We start from the raw sequence: 18,204 nt of genomic DNA, 5'->3' as shown, positions 1-18,204 counted from the left end.
AAAACAGGATTTATGCAATTGGGAAACTGAATTTGAACAATGTCCTTGCTAGGCATATTAAGTCCCACCCCTTACATGAATTTAGTTTTTTAGTATTAGAAAAAGTTTGGGACAATGGAAGGGGAGGTCCAATTGATTTGAAGTTGGACGAAAAAGAATTGACATGGCAATTGATATTGAATGCAGTCACAGCCCCAGGTCTGAATGATGCTGTTTCTTTTAAAAGTATTTTAAAATTGAGGGCTTTGACAAGATAACATATTATTCCTTATATTGAATGTGTGTTTTTGTATACTAAAATTGTTTTGTATATAAATTTATGTAAGTGATATATATGTATGATTTTTATTTTTGGATGAATGTGAAAATATGTTTGGGTTAGGAGTTCCTTTAAATTAGGGCTTGTTTCACTGATTGGTTCCGTGATGTCATGATTTGATACTTTATTTACATGGTGATTTTTTTGTACTGTCAGTTGTCTGAAGAAGTTTGCTGAAACAGTAAACGAAAGCGCTAACCTTATTTACTTGGTGTGGTTTCTCTTTCTTTTATTTGCTTCTTAATTTTGTGTTGCAAGAACTGTCTTGCCTGCTTTGCATACGTTTCAGTATCCACGGACACTGACAGGTGTGATTAGTATTGCAGGCAGACTGTAATATTCAGCATTTTAGGTTGCACGTCAACAGCCGACATTTCCACGCCTCCGTGCGGCACTTCGACACGTCCCATGCACTTGCGCTCGTTTCCTATGCACATGGCTGTGGCGGCAGCGTGCCTTCATTAATATGCATATGGCGCTACTGTGCCAGCTACATGCCACATGGTTGGTGCAAGCCTAACGCTGGCCTTGCTTCATGAATCCCGGGGTTAGTCTTGCTTGTATTCAAGCATTTATCATGGATTGCACTTTGAATAAATGTTACACCCAATATTCTGAATAAATTACTGTATTATCAAAGTACACTACCTAGTAGCTCTTGAGAGGTTTTACACCTTTATCCATGAGATTTTAAAATGTCAGAGGGGCTCTGTGAAGTCCAAAGCGTAAGATAGTATAAAGTAAAGGGCCATCTGGGGCAGATAATGCTGCCTTCTCTTTGGCTTCAGTACCATCTAGGGTAGTGAAAATCCTTTTTTTTGCTTAGGTTGTTTATGAGCACATCCATTCTGCTTACTCAATAAGTGTCAAATTCTGTTAATCATTAAGTTTTTGGAAGTTATTACAACATCTTATGGATCTTAGGGTCTAACCCATTCAGACTATCTTTGAGTCTTTAGAAAATTCTGATTTAAACACTGAGCTCTACTGTCCAGTATCGTTCTACATTTACCTTCTCCCTGGCTCAGTTTCACTGTAATGCTGTATTAAATATGTTATAACAGGTAGCATAGAAAACAAAACTCTTATTTGTCAAAAAGCAACTACTTCTAGCTTTTGGGCCCTAGGCAATGTTTGATCTATTTGAAGAGGTAGAAGTTTCCATACTATTGCCACCAATGTCATCTCCTAGGCCGAATGCAGTAGCTTCAGCTTCCCTCAATGATTCTAACATGTTTATGTGACATACCTGCTTAGGTTTTCTCTTTCTAGTTTGTCTTATTTCGTAGTTCACCTTATTCATTTTTTTTCTACCTTAAATCATCCTTGCCATATTGCTGGAAACTTATTTTCAGCAGAGGGAACTAATGTGAATATTTTGTCATATTTTTTAAACATTCTAAATTCTTTTTGGAAGATTCTGTGCCCTTTGCATATGCTATTTAGTTATTGGCATAACAAGTTTTAATTTGGCTTCCAGGTTTGCAAAATCTTTTATTACATGTTTATATATATATATATATATATATATATATATATATATATATATATATTGAGAGAGAGAGAGAGGGAGATACACCTACTTTTCTTTGTCAAAATTTTATTACTTTGTAAAAGAAAAGTAGATGCTCACTTCAGCAAAAGTGCATTTCAATGAAAGTGCACTTTTGCTGAAGTCTAGTCGCCGGATTGGCTGACTAAAAAAAAACACAAAAAAAATATTTTCTAGGGGGGCAAGCCGCCCTGCACCTCCCATGTGGAAGACTGTGCCCCCCACCCCCTAATTAAATATACCAACTCTGAGATCGCACTACAGTGAGGAAAAGGGGATATTCCCATTCCACCCTGTATTGTGATCTGGTCTCACACAAGTGGGTTTTGAAGTACTGAAACTTCGACCAACCGAAGTAGACCCACATATATATATATATATATATATATATATATATATATATATATATATATAGATAGATAAATATTGATATAAATATAGTTATATAGATATGTATAGATATATGTATATATCTATATGAATGTATATAGATATATATATATATATATATATATAAACCGACAACGAAAATAACCGACGTGTACACAAACCACACTAAACCTTACCTCTAACCCTAAGGTCCACTATCGCTATCGCCTACCCCTACCCCTAACCCTAACTCACTTAACCCACCCCCTCGCCCCTAACCCTAACTCACTTAACCCACCCCTATCGCCTCCCCTAACCCTAACTCACTTAACTCCACCCCCCTATCTAACCCTCAAACACTACTCCCACCCCCTGCACCCCCACCTAAACCTAACCGCTACCTCACCACCCACCTCAACCCCCATGTCGGCATCCTCACTACACTACAGTTGCTCGTGGTCTTTCTTCTGCACATCCTGATTTTCTGCCATGTCACACAATCGTTCGCGGTCTTCTCTTTGTCGGTCTCGCTGTCAGGTCGATCCGCACTCGGGTCTCTCTGCGTCGTTCTCGTTCTGGCTCCCGATTCTCGGCCTTTCCTTTCTATGATTCTTCGGTAGAACCATATATATATATATATATATATATATATATATATATATATATATATATATATATATATATAGTTATTTATTTATTTTTTTTTTTTTGCTCCTCCCAAGTCCCTTTTACTATGTCTAGCAAGCTTCAGGCTTCAACATCTACATCAGTAGTTTATCTGGGGAAAATCTTGTAGAGCAAATATGTAGGGAAGTAACTGAACACATTTTTACTATGCTGTTCTGTAGAAGTCTTTAACATGAATATAACATTTTTAATTACCTCACTAAGAGATTTCTTTGGTGGTTTGGCTCTGACTTTACTACTAGTTCTAGAAGAGGCGCAGCTAAAAGGTTCCACAATAATGATTGATAACAGTGGACCTCTGAACCCAGTGCCACCTTTACCTACACTGCGACAATAAAATCTAGCTAAAATTGTAACTCTGGTTTTACCCATTCATATGTGCCAGATTTATCATGAATGTGCTAAAAGGTTTCTGAGTTAGCAATCAGTGAAGTATTTCATCTTTCTCCTTGTTTTCTCTATGCAGTTAGTTATTCCTTAAGTTCTCAGTTTGAAACAGGGCAAAGGAAGAAGATCAATCTGTTTTTTGTTTTTTTTACTTCCTTTCTGGATATATTTTCTGTAGTCCTGCTTCATGCACTCTACTCGCACTGTGGTTTCTTAATATTTTAATTATCTGTCTGCAAATCTGCAAGTCCATGAAACCTTTTATCAGCACACTGACACAGACTGGATCTTATAACCTATTCAGCTATGAATATAAATTCTTCTGTTCCTTCCTCTACAAAAGGCTAGTTATGCAGGTGACTTCCTCTTGCTTTTCACTTTAGTATTTGCCCTACTTTAATCTCAGTAACTTCTGTCTCTTCTAGTACCTGCCGCTGAGAGTCCTGTTTCTGACTGTTCCTCTGCTTTTGATATACAGAGTGAACCTCAGGACATTTTCATGTTTATTTTGTTTCCTCATAACTTATCACCGTGGGCATCTCCCTTTCTGTTTCCATACAGATGACATAAATTACTTTACATAAACCTTCTGACAAGGTTCCATTGTATGCATTTTGGGTTCTTTTGGGTTCTTCCTTTTCAGTTTATGCTCTCATTTTCCCCTAACAAAGCAATGGTTGTGTTCAGTTTAAACTCAGCAACAGTGGTCTGATAAAACACAGGTCATTCTATCCTTTCCATTCTAAGATGGTTTCTATGCTTATCCCCTTCTTTTTATCAGAACTGTGTGCCATTAAAAGGCTGCTGTTGCCCTCCACCTTCCATTTTTGCTAAGGTATATTCAGGAGTGAGCCTTATTAACAGGGCATCAGGTTCCTGCTGCAACTCGCCCCAATTCTGTTAGAGGTACAGGCAGGACATGAAGTATCTAACTGCTTTTTTTCTCCTGATATAATTTCTACTGTAAAAGGAGTCTTGGCCTCTTATGACGTCATGTGATAAATTATTACCCATGCTTGAAGATGTAATACTTTGTGTAACACAGTTTGAATTGTGACATGCATTAAAGGATTCTCCTTCGTATTTCCATGGACACCTCTTACTTCTCTAACTATCTGCTGTAATTTATTTCATGTCTACAGGTATGTGGCTCCCAGAATCTAGTAACCTGTTTGTGTTCTTCCCAGACATTAATGCAGTTCATTTGGCTAATTTGGTAGAGATATAGAATTACTTTGTTAATTCTAGCAGTTACTTTATTACACTTCTTTTGTGCATTATTGGCATGCTGCTTAGAAGTCACAGTTTATTAGGTACAAAATTTCTTTTACTAGTTAAACAGTGTTTAGCAATGAGTCCCAACTTCCCATATCTAAAACATTCCTTTACAATTGCTGACAGGTTTGGTTTGTTCATAACATTGGAGAACTGTTAGCCTGTGAGTCAAAGTATTTCTCTCCACCCATGCTGACTGTCTGGTAGAGGTCAGTCAATTAATGTGACAAAGTGAAATTACAATTCAGAGATGCCCTAGAGCTACAAAGAAATAGACTGAATTAGAAGTGCATTACCAATAAAACAGTGATCTATCAGATGTGGTAACACTACTGTTATCCATTGTAGCCCATGTATTGCATTAAAAAAGGAACCCCCACATACACATACACACACACACACACACACACACACACACACACACACACACACACACTCATGCACAGTCAGATTCTTACAGATATTCCTAGGCGCACATATCAACTTCCTCAATGAAGTTGCAAAACAAACATCACTTTCTGAAATAAACATTCATTTATAATAATAATATTATTATTATTATTATTATTATTATTATTATTTCTATTGCCATTATTATTTTTATTTTTAACCAGGGGAGAGAATTTATCCACCTAGACTTTTTTTAGATTTAGCCAGGAACCACCATCTGGTTAAGTGATTTTCTTTGAGTTGCTTATTAGACAAATGAATAGTGAGGGAATCGATCGATGAACCATAGGGTGGAGCTCATTAATAGTTCCTAACCATAATCCTCTGCATATTTCTGCACAATGTAGTTTTAAAGCAACTCACAATACAGAATTCAGAACATACACTTCTGCTTCATATAAAGTCTCTTAAATCAAACAGAGCAGTTTCCCAGTCATGAAAGACTTCTTTAAATCCTTCCATGTGTACATTTGCAGTCACTCCTTGATAACAGCCACAAGATATTATTTTCTGGTAATTCACAACTTCATAGATGCCTCTATTTATGGCTCACCTAAAGTTTACATTCTGGGATGGTATCAAGCCCTACATTTAACAACATTCTTCAGGTGACTCATATTTCACTCGGCATTTGCACAAAACATTATCATAGTCTAGTAGGTATATATAATCTGCCAAGGCTCTTACCATACTGGATGGTATATATACAGCATGTAAAAATACACCATTCAGCCACTATGGCGCTGCAGGTATGTCTGCACTTAATGCACCACCTGCATGAGAAAATCGACCTAGTTGCACATTTATGTCACATCTGTAATTGAAAATATCAGTGTCAAACTGATGGCAAGCATTGTTTAATTGATGGCATGATTAGAATTATTCCTTTATTTTTTTTAACTTGTTTGACAATCATTTATACATTTTTTTTAAGAAAACTTACATGAAGACTTAGGAAGGAAAAAGTTCCACCAATTTATCCTTTCACTACAAAATTGATAATCATTATATTAGTATTGAATATTTGTTTCATACGCACCCTTTTTATTACTTTTGTTTTACTACAAAAAATGTCTAGGCAAACTTTGAAAAGCACTTATACTTTTTTGTATAATAAAATATGTTTTGGTGCCAAATCATTTTACAGATATGCAGAATGAAATATGCTTTGATTAGACAGGGCTCTTACCTTACTATATAGTATATATATAGCATGAGGGTGAAAACTGTGTTGCAGGCAGTTTATATCATAGCTGCATAAACATGCAGCAGATTCCACACTAACAATGATCATAGTTTACATGAGACAGAGAACTGTCAAAAATCATTAAAGTCCAATACCCACACATGGGATAAGGTTAGGTTTTCCCACCATTCACCATGAGAGAAAACAGTAAAAACATGCCATTGATTGTTTATTTGTATTCATGTAAATGTGTATGTATGTATTTGTGTACACATTTTTGTGGTTTTCTATCTCATCTTTGCAAAGGTAACATATTTCTTGCACAGAACTAACATATGGATGATTATATACTTTAAATCTTAAGAATTCTATATGTGGTCAGTTTTCAATTTTCTATTGCAAAACTAAAACAGGCAAAAATTAAATACACAAATAAATAAGTAAATACAGTACTTAGACATGAAAGAGGAACTTGACAAATGTGCTTGAGGCATAACAGTAGGTTGCAGATAATTTTATTTCTTTTTCTATATATGATTCAGTGTAAAACATATAAACTGGGACACAGAGCAAAGACAGAATCTCCTTGTGATTTTGTCCTTCACAATGTCCCTATTTCATGGAGAAGTTTCCCTTTAGTTTCTTCCTCCCTGAAAAGTAAAATTAATAAACAATATTAATATATAACTGGTAATGTCTGGGAACAGAATGAATATACATGAAAAAAACAAAGCATAACAAAATTAAATTTTTTCACATATAAATAGTAATGATGTGGAAGTACTCAGAATGAGAAACATTCTTATTACAAAAGCTCATTTGTAGATCAAAACGAATTTTCAAAGATATCTGTCCTCATTTACAAAGTCTTTTGGACATGATTTGTATATGAATGCAGATTTTAAGCACTGAGTACTGCTTTGAATGCATCCCAAAACTGACTTTTAGATAATGAATACGTTATAAGTAAACCTTTATATAAATTGCCTATCTGTATGTTGTTGTTTTTTGTCATAATCTTGTTCATAACTAAAATGTTAGATCAGAATGTAAATGTCACGCAATTCTGGCAGAATCAATTTGAAATATATTGAATTTATAAGATTTATATTAATGGATGCAATGGATGGAATTAAAAAATAAATTTCATGGTATGCAGTGGCAGTTGGCATGGGGGGTGGAAATGCTTATGATCTGAAAAATTCAGAGACATAACCCATGCTCTGCAGTGTATGCAAATCACCATAATCAAAAATGGATATGATTCTACAAAATCAAATAATTAGACTGTATTGGCTTGAAATGTGCATTGACAAAAGAGTGTCATGATTCATTCTTGTAATTAAAGCATATTGCTCATATCACTGCCTGACTCTACAAAGACACAGAATATACAGAAACATTTTAGCCTTGAGTTTTAACAAAATACTAGTACAAGCAGTAGTTGTACAGTGGCTAACCCTGGCCTGTTTAATATCATGCCAGACCATTGAAACAACAATGGCTTCAGTAGTGTTTAAAATACCACAAAATGACTAACCAGCAAGAACTGACATCTTCCATATAGATCATTATAAGGAGTCTCACAAACATATATTACACACTTAATGACTCAATGAAAATTCATAATGTTTCTGTCCCTGTGGAGAGCACGGTATGTGTAACACATGCTTTCTTAACTACTTTGACCTTTCACTGACCAAATGGGGGGTGTTACATATACCAAAAACATCTGCTTCCTGAGTACTTAAAACATTTCTAAACATCATGGTTCCACACGTGGAAGAGCATATTGAGTCCTCTAGTTCCCTTTCACAGTGGAGATGAGAGCAGCACTACAAAATGAGTCTGTATAACACCTGCCATAGACTGGGCACATGTAGCAATAAATGCACTACTGCCCTCCGTTCACAGAAATGTGTGAACTGGAAGGGTGGCTGTTTCCTGTACTGGCAGGTAGTCTATACTGTAGATGGGAATATCCCAATATTTTGTGTGAGCAGTCTAGGAGTTTTCATTCTTTTGCTACTTTGCTTCCAGAAATTTATAGTGCTTTATGTCATACTTTCTGAAATAGTATACATTCTGAAGAGGTTGCTTAAAACAATTGACTTTATTCAGAAATATTCTGGTTGCCTAGCTAAAAAAAAGTTTATTTGTGGTTCCAAAAATTCATATGATTTTGTCACATAAGTGAAAAAATAAGCCTACCTTTTTACCAGGTTTATGATTACATTCACTTTCAGAGTTGCCTTCTTGTCTTCCTGTAGATAAGAAAGAATATGACCATTAGGAAATGTCCACTATATTCAGCTCAGCCTACATTAAATTTGCCTGAGAAATAAAAGGCATTAGTATAAAAATAACACCCTAGTATAATTCTCATGAGAAGAAACACAAATGGCATAGTCACAAAACTGTATGAGCACACACACACGTGCACACACACACGCACACACACACACACACACACACACACACACACACACACACACACACACACACACACACACACACACACACACACACCTTTTATTTAATCTGACCTAGGTAGCTTGTAGAAATTGCATTACAGGGCCTTGCCATTTAATCAGTCTGCTAGTCCTTTGAGCAGAGCACAGTATAATAGATGAGATGATCAAACATATTGTCTTTTTCATCATGATGTTATAGTACAGCTGGAATCATAGAATATGGCTTTTCCTCACTGTAGTGCAATTATGGAGTTTTTATGTGTAAATAGCACAGAGTGTTGGGGTGTAGGGGGGCCTTCCCCCTCTCCATAGGTTCATAGGTTTATAGGTTGGTACTAGGCTATTGGCCCTAAGGCCTATACAAGCCTAGCCATAACAATTCCCTGGATATTTCTTCCCACACTATTTAATTCCCTGGACCCCTGTCTAGCAGGGTGTCTGACGTGATCCCCGGGGTGAATTTCCTTTCTCCCATCCAGTCATCAAGGTTCCTTTTGAAGAGGGCCAAAGAGGCACTCTGCTTGACATGTATGGGCAGTCTATTTCAGAGTCTGAGGAGTCTCTGTGTCAGGAACCTGTCCCTCCAGCATGTTTTGTTTATTGTGATGACAAGATTTAGATCCCTGGAGCGTGCGGCTCTGAGGGATTGGGATTTCTTTAAGTGTAGCATGTCCAACAGCTCTGGGTTTGACATGGCCTTGTATGTTAAGCAGAGATCGCCTCGGAGTAGACAATATGCGACAGAATATAGCTGGAGTTTTTTAAGGCGGTCAGCATAAGGCATCTGCTTTAGGCCTGTGATTGTTTTAGTGAGGTATTTCTATGGCCTTTCCAGTTGTTGCAGATGTCTTGAGAGGTACATATTAAATGGGGCTTTGTATTCTATAATGGGTCTAATGAAGGATGAGTACAGTGGGACAATGACCTCCTTTTTTCTGGATGAAAAGCCCTTAGTGATGAGGTGTGCCACATAGAAAGATTTCCTGACTGTTGTGGTGATGTGGTTATTGAAGGTGAGACCACTGTCCACCTGTGTCCCTAAGTCTCTTATCACACTTTCAGTGTTTAGTGTACTGCCACCTATGTGATAATTCATGGGTACATGTTTTTTCCCAAAGGGGATAACTATACATTTCTTGGCATTGAGCTTGAGCCCATGGCTCTGGCACCAAGCATCTGTCTCTGTAAGGCCCTTTTATAGAGTATCCACATAATTTGGGGATTCAATAATGGCTCCCAGTTTGCAGTCATCTGCGAACTTTGTTAGCTAGAGTCCCTTAGTGTTGGCCTGTACTTCAGAGAAGTAGATGCCAAACAAGAGAGGTCTCAGGACTGAACCCTGAGGTATTCCACTTGTCACTTGTCTGGAGCTGGATTTGGAGTCAGCTACTTTTACAGTCTGGGTTCTGTCAGTAAGCCAGGTGGCAACCCATCGAGTGACGTAGGGATTAATACCCAGCTTAGTAAGTTTATCTATGATTCCAGAGTGGGGGATGGTGTCAAAGGCCTTGGCAAGGTCCAGATAGGCTGTGTGGACTGCCTTACCCTCGTCCACGGCTCTGGAGACTGATTTGAAGAAGTAAATAAGGTTCAGGAGACAAGATCGGCCCTTCACGAACTGAAACTGGGTGGGGTCCAGTGATTTAAGGTTGCCAATGTCTTTGTTTATAAGTTCCATGATAATATGTTTCATGGCCTTGCAGATCAGGTTTATCAGACTGATGGGGCGGTAGTTCCCGGGATCCAAGTTGGACCCCCCCCCCCCCAAAAAAAATGTTTTTTTACGTTTTTTTGCAAAATCTTAACCTGGATCAGTTTTGTTTGTTTTAATAGTTCCTGTTTGATCATTTCCTGAATCCCAATCAACAAACAGTGCTTTCAAGAGTTGTTATTTTCCCATAGGTAGCTGTATACTGTTGCTTCTAGTTCATTAAAATTGTGAAATTTGTGGTTGCGTTATCATGCTGAACAAATATTAGCCACACAGCTTCTTTCTTTCTTACACACACATATGCACACACACATACACACACACACACACACACACACACACACACACACACACACACACACACACACACACACACACACACACACACATATATAATTATATATATGGAGCTCAGGAGGTTTGCAATGTAACTTCCAAAGCCTTTTGACAGAAGTGAATAATGTCAAACAAATGTTCACATCTCTGGAACCACAGAAGTTATGATAGCAAACCCTTCAGCATAAACTATTTTTAAAGTGGTAGTATTCTTTAGGTTCTTAGTTTTAAGCCAAATTTTATAAGTCACAGTAAACGCAGTAACTATTATGTTTGTAATATTTTTGTAAACAACTTAAATATCTCAGCAACCACTCAAGTTACACACATACTGTCAGCAGCATTTTATTCATCTATCTGGGAACTTTCATATGAGGCTAACGCATTCTGTTTGTGTTACTTGGTTGTTGAGATATTTAGAAACATTTTAAAATTATAACTATATAAGTTAATATAATAAAAAACAGTTAATATATCTTTACCTGCAATAGACATAGGTCAAATATTAAGGCAGTTGAGTTTGCCATTGTGTAAGTTTTAAGATAAAAAAGCTTTTAAAACCTTGTATATATATATATATATATATATATATATATATATATATATATATATATATATCATGGTTTTGGAATTATTGATGCAAATATGAACAAGCAATAGTTGATGCAGAGACATGTCAGTATATGGTAACTGCAGATACACCTGGAAGCAAAAACCTCAGAAAGAGAATAGTAAACAGGCAAAAACATATTTTGATATAATGTCACATGCTTTCCTATGATTACCCCATCTTTGTACTCATTCTGCTAATCAATGATGCTATAATTGAAGTATTATTACACACACTGTTACATGATACTTAATTAGCAAAAGCAGTTTAAATGAGATCTAGTAGAAATTCCTTTGCAACAAGCTATGAAATCTGATTTACATACTCTTATTCCACAAGACAATGTCTCAAGAAATAGTGCAACTCAAAATCTTCAGATGGAAAGACACACTGAGTTCTGAACTCATAAAAGTGTTGAGTTGTCGATGGCAAAAAGAACATGACACACATTTAAAGACCTTCCCACATCATATGAGTAAATGCTGTGGATGCACCTAGCCCTTAGAGCATAGAAATTAGTACACCAGTGCTAGCAATAGTAGTATTACATTACTGTCTTCGGTCAGTAATCAGCTTGTGCACTGAGTGCTACAAGATGAAGGTTAATCATGTACAGACATCTTTTGTCCCCTAAATATGAAACAAGTCTCTGACTAAACCCCAACTGCATAATCATTTAGAAACACAGTATATATGTGGCAACACCTTTGCTGAGGATTCTTATACTAATATAAGTAAAGATGCTATTATTGTTTCCCACTCATTTCATGATATTGCTGGGACCTCTCCTTTTTGGCCTTTACTTCTCAGATGTCCAAACAAATAGCCAAGACCTCTGACTAACAAAGTTTGCAGATGAGTGCTAACTGTTAGTTGTTAAGTTACATTCTGACACACAAAACCTCCAGCCAGGGCCAGCCTTAGCGGATGCGGTGCCCTAGGTGAAGTAGTGCTCCGGCACGCTTTAAGCCCCACCCATGTCATATTCATGAAACACCCCTACAAGCCATGCCCATAGGTCGGTCACTCCCCAAAAAAGCCACTCCAGTCATTCACTCCCCAAGAAAGCCAGTCCAGTCATTTTCTTTAATTATTTAAATGCGTAGAAGAAAGGATACCTTGTAATGTAGTTTAAAATGCAAGTGAATAAACCTGCTTTGTCTCTTGCTCCTTCACACATCCTTTACTCTAAAAGTTATGTCTTCAGAAAATAGAAGCCTATGTGCCTTCGTTCAAGGGGTTGCTTAGGTTAATCTAAACAGTTTAATTTACTCTGGGTAGACGAGCAAACCTTACATCTCAGGAAAGTAGAATAGCAACCTTTCTCCTCCCTATGTACAGAAGCTTAAGCTAGAGTAGCACAAACACAGATAGCCATTTGATAAACAATAGAATCTTGCAATGAAAATAGGCTTAGCATGAACAGTAAAATGCTCTGCCACTGAAATTGCATGAAAACCCATATTTGTAGAAAATGCATCTGGTCAGTGGAGGATTAAGTTTACATTTGGGCCTTTTTCAAAACAGACTCCTTGCACACATTTTTATATATCATTATATGTTACATTATACATGTACTCTTTGGTTAAAATAAGTCAATAAATAGGGAACAGCACAATTTACATCTTCAAAAAAGTATTCAGATTAGTAATACTTGCCACAAATAACTGTCCAGTCAATTTTTTTATAAAGTGTGAACTGTCAGAGATAACCAAATTCACACCATTGGCAGAAACAAGTCTCACTTGTAGACCCAGAAACAAACACCACAGATGGCCCATCAGATGATCAACTACAGCAAGTTTACCCAAACCATGGGATGCATCCAAAATTGTACATAAAGATCTGGAGATTACTAAAAGACCAAATATTTGTAGTAAATGATTCCACATTCTTTATATTCCAAAAGTAATATTATTTCATGACTATTTACAGAACCATACTATGCAATCTAGAAATAGAATGACTGGAAGTCAATTTAAATGACAAGATTTAAAACAAAACTGTTTCAAAGCCTCCAAGCTTACTATACTTTCTAACTTCCAAAATGCCTTGAATGCCTTGACTGTTCATGCTACTCAAAGATTCCTCCTTTGCCAAACTATATTATGCCTGCTGAAGACAAGCATTAATTTTGTTAGCAAGGTGTGTCTGGTAGTTTGTAGTCCAGTGTTTGATTTCCTCAATGACAGCAGTCACTAAATTCCCAGCACCTCCCTTGGGTCGTCTGCCTGCCCCATATATCCTGCAAAAGAAGGTGCAGTTTGACTTGCCTTACTTGCGAGGAAGGGGTTTCCTTACTGGAGGAGCCAGGTTAGGGAGTGGGCGTGAGTGGTTTATGTGAGCTCACCAATTCCAGATGAAGAGACTGGTGTTATGCTTACAGCCAAAGTGCACCCTAGTGAATCCTGCAGCATGTGTCTTTGGCTGAGGGCAGATTTTAATTCATTTATTCATTCAGCCTCAAATTCTCTCAAAGTCTGTCTTGCCTTGCCCTCCTTTAACCTTGAGGAAAATTGGGTATTATGGGAAATGCACTTAGATGAGAGATAACCAGTAGTCACTGACTACATTCACATCAAGTGCTGGATTTTGCCAGTGGTGGGTTTGCTGTTATTTGTATTGAGGACCAGAAGCAGTGCTCCATCACTACTGTAACATGAAGAGTACTGCATCCACCTTGTCTTTGAATATTGCGGTCCATTTGGGACTACCAGATATGGTATTTTTGTAAGAAGCACAACATAATTATCAAAACCTTTCCTTTAACATATCCAAACACAACCAAATTCAAAATCATTTTCATATGTAAAACTCTCATTTGTATGCAAGGCCACTATTGGGATTTAAATGTGTCGGTCTTCATGCATACTTAATAAAGAGTGTGTAATGCAGCATATTTCTGAATCAGGTATGAAGTATAACCTTAGTAACATTAGCAAGACAGATCATGCAACACGAGACTAATTACCATCTTTACAGTTATCACAGCAAGATACTTATGAACATGAGATGAAATTGCATAGTGCATTCTCTGACTATCAAGTTTTATGTTCACAAGTATGCAGACACAGTAAATAAAATGAGAATGTGTTCCAGTCTTCTTTTTCTTTGTACACTGACATGTAGCAGGGGATGCTTTGTAAGTCAGTGAACAACTTTTATATATCCCTACAGACTGGCTTTACTATTATAAGATTTAAAGGTGGAACACCTCTTTAAGCATTAATGGAAACAAAACGTAAAATCCCAGAATGCCGAATACCAGCAACCTTGCAAACATCTGAAATCCTGAAACTCTCTACCACTCTGCACCGAGGATCAAGTGCTAGCATGAAGGGGTCATGTTTGGTCATTCAATATTGTCGGCCTTCATCATTCCAATATTCAGTGCTTTGATTTCAGTATTGCTGAAGCTGACATTTCAGTTCTCTAGCTTATAACTGTATAGTGTGGCAAATCCATATTGCTTAATATAATGACATAATGCATATGCTAAATGGTACAGAGATTAGCATTTGCACAAGGGCAATAATCAGATGTCCATCTGGGACTGCATAGACAGATTAAAATTGGATTACATTTTAAATAGCTATTGTATCCATCCATTTCCTGCTTGAATGATCTATTCCCATAACAATTGTTATTTTGATGAGACAGTTCATATCCCTTCATTCAATGGCAATAAGATGGTGCTCCTATTATAGTGGAAGGTTGCCAAAACTTCTAAACAGAATGGATAACAGAACTGCAGTGGTGGTGCTGCGGTAGCATTGTCACCTCACAGTAAGACGTTGTCCAGTTCGATTCTCAGCTAGAGCGTCTTCTGTGTGGCGACATGCGTGAATGGGCGTACCTTCGTTGAAGGTTGTGCGTCAGGCCTGGCAACTCGGCACATAAAAATCTACTGCCAATCATTGTTGTACAATAGGAAATGTTCTATACATGGTTAGGTTCATGAACTTAAGACAATTGCACTTTTGACTTATTGCTATAATATCAAGATAAACTCATAACACTTCAGTAAGCTATTTGTATTTTATTATGGCTATGTTATGATTTAATTTATTTGCTATTTTTATAGGAACAGATTCTTGGTCCAATAATCGAGTACATTTGGTAAAAAGAACATTTTTTTCCTTTCTTATAGAGGTCAACAATTTAAATTTGATTATACTTTTTATAGAAGTTTTTTTTTAGTCAACAATAAATAAAAATAATGCATGACTAGGAAAGCAATTATGCTTATTCATATAATACAAACAATGATTTTAGGAGAGATAACACATCTGTTACAGTAACTTATTGAACAGACTGAAAATAGTCCATATACAAAAATGAAAGCCATATATACATAATGCAAAAACTTATTATAGTAGTAAGTAAATATCTACATTAGTAAATATGAAGACATATTAGAGATTTTTAGTTGTTAAGGGAACTGTAGAATTTGGCAAAGTAGAACATCGTAATTATTTGGAGAATAACTAGAAATACAAGTATGAACAGAGCTTGATAGAAACCACAGTTCCAAAGGAATTCACCTATAAAAAACTAAAAATAAGAGGGGAAAATTGCACACTTAACAGGATTTGATGCAAAAAGACTTCTAATAGTTTGCAAAGAGTATTCCACTGAGATATGCTAGTTGAATAGTCAATGTTCTTACATGAAATCAAAAATGACATAATTATTTTACAGAAGTCTGTAGCATACATCTGAAAATGACAGAGATAGGCATTTCAAGTTTTTTTGAATTAACACAGGCTACGTTCAGTAACTGTGAGTGGTGGATGAACATTCCACATTTTGTGGACCTTATTAGCTGAAATGGCATTATATGAGGAACATCTTGATCTAAACTCTGTAGCTCATTGTAAATAAAGGTGAGGTGCATAAAGCTGTTTGTAGCTGTTGTAGAATCTGCAAATTTCTGCTTAAGGCTACATTTTACATCCTGCTTAAGTTAAGCAGAATGTAAAACGGAGCCTTAAGCTAAACAGAATGTAAAACGGAGCCTTATGCTGCCTAAGAGTCTGTTTTACATTCTGCTAAGGCTCCGTTTTACATTCTGCTTAAGTTAAGCAGCAGAATGTAAAATGGAGCCTTAAGCTTCAGCATTTCAGTAGATAAAGTAAAATGGAAGCTTACCTGTTGTTGTTTTGAGTCTGGCAGGCAGTAATGATGAAGGACGCACTTTCGTATTTAAATTCGGTGCATGCATCCATTTTGTTACAGGTCTTGCAGCTATATGGTTCCGGCACGGCGGCACCCATGCCCATCCCCAAAACATAACATACCGTTCCTCCTTACAGCAGACTCTCGAACCACATGAAGTAAATTTTTTTCTTTAAAACTTTCCTAGTAAGTGAGAGGATGCTGATCCCCCTCCCCCATAGTTCCAGCTTACAGTTACACTTCAGCAGGGCACCGAGAAGAGCGCAAAACTTTGTTAATTAAAATAAATAAAAACTGCGCCCTTTAATAGGCTGGCCTTTACGGCGCCCTAGGCGGTTGCCTATTTTGCCTATGCCTAAAGCTGGCCGTGCCTCCAGCATGAACTCTCCCTGGTAAACTCTTACTAAAAATAGGTTCAGACTAAACATTAGAAAGTTTAGTATTGTCATTTTTGTTACACAGTCATTCTGCTCATCACAATATATAGACAAGGTTCCCTATTAGTAAGTCGAATGCTTACCTTATTGAATCCCTAAACGTCAACCCATCTGTATCGAAACGCGAAAACATCGAATGTCCAGAAGAGAGAAACCAGAAACATAGAATCTTCATGGTTGGCCTTCTGCAGTATAGCTCCGTAAGGTAAGTGTGCGATAGTTACGGACCTTAGGGTTAGGGTGCGGGTTAAGGTAGGTGCATGGATGGTAATGTATGTTAGATTTAGTGTAGGGTTTTGTTAAGTGTATGTGCGTCGATTATTTAGTTTGTTTGGGTTTAGCTTTTTAAGGTAAGTGTGAGATAGTTACGGACCTTAGGGTTAGGGTGCGGGTTAAGTTAAGTGCATACTTGGTGGTATATGTAGGATTTAGTGTAGGGTTAGAAGTAGAGTTTAGTTTAGGGTTAGATGTAGGGATTTGGTTAGTGTATGTATGTGGTTTATTTAGTTTGTTTGTATAGGTAGTATGTAGCAGGAGGTGGAGTGGGAAAAGTATGATAGTTCGATGTTTTGAATTTCGCAGTTTAGGGCATTCTGTGCCTGTTTGATTCTCAGCTAAAGCGTCTTCCATGTGGAGACATGCGTGAATGGGCGTACCTCCGTTGAAGGTTGTGCGTCAGGCCTGGAAAGTCGGTACGTACCTCCGTTGAAGGTTGGGCGTCAGGCCTGGAAAGTCGGTACGTAAAAATCTACTGTCAGTCATTAGTGGACCGGAGTTCCACTGTGGCGACCCCTAACTGGGAAAAGCCGAAAGATACAACAACAACAATGGGCATTCTGTATTTTTGCGGTTCGACGAGGACAGGTCGACATTTAGGGATTCAACAAGGTAAGCTTTCATGTTTATAGTATAGACCCATAGACAAAATGCCATTACAAAATGGTAGTCAAGGACCTAGAAACTTGGGTTAATACCCTGTCGTTTGATCATCATGTAAGAATTCTTGTCTGAATTTCTTAGGTAACAACAGAAGGAATATCTTTACAATCTGAAGAGGCATTTGCTCCCTTAAACTCATTATTGATCAGAACAATTAATGATAACAATTCTCTTTTCAAATGTATCTTACTAAACATAGCGAGCAATTAGAAAGACATCAAAGATTACCAGCCAGAAGAATCACAGGCCTAAAGTCTTTGCGCTATCAGGAGAGGCTTGAAGCTCTATCCCTTT

This window comes from Protopterus annectens, chromosome 8.part0 (assembly GCF_019279795.1).
Source record: "Protopterus annectens isolate FY-2018-M chromosome 8.part0, PAN1.0, whole genome shotgun sequence".
Lineage (NCBI taxonomy): Eukaryota > Metazoa > Chordata > Ceratodontiformes > Protopteridae > Protopterus > Protopterus annectens.
The sequence above is the reverse complement of the archived record's forward strand: the minus strand, read 5'-3'. Positions refer to the sequence as shown.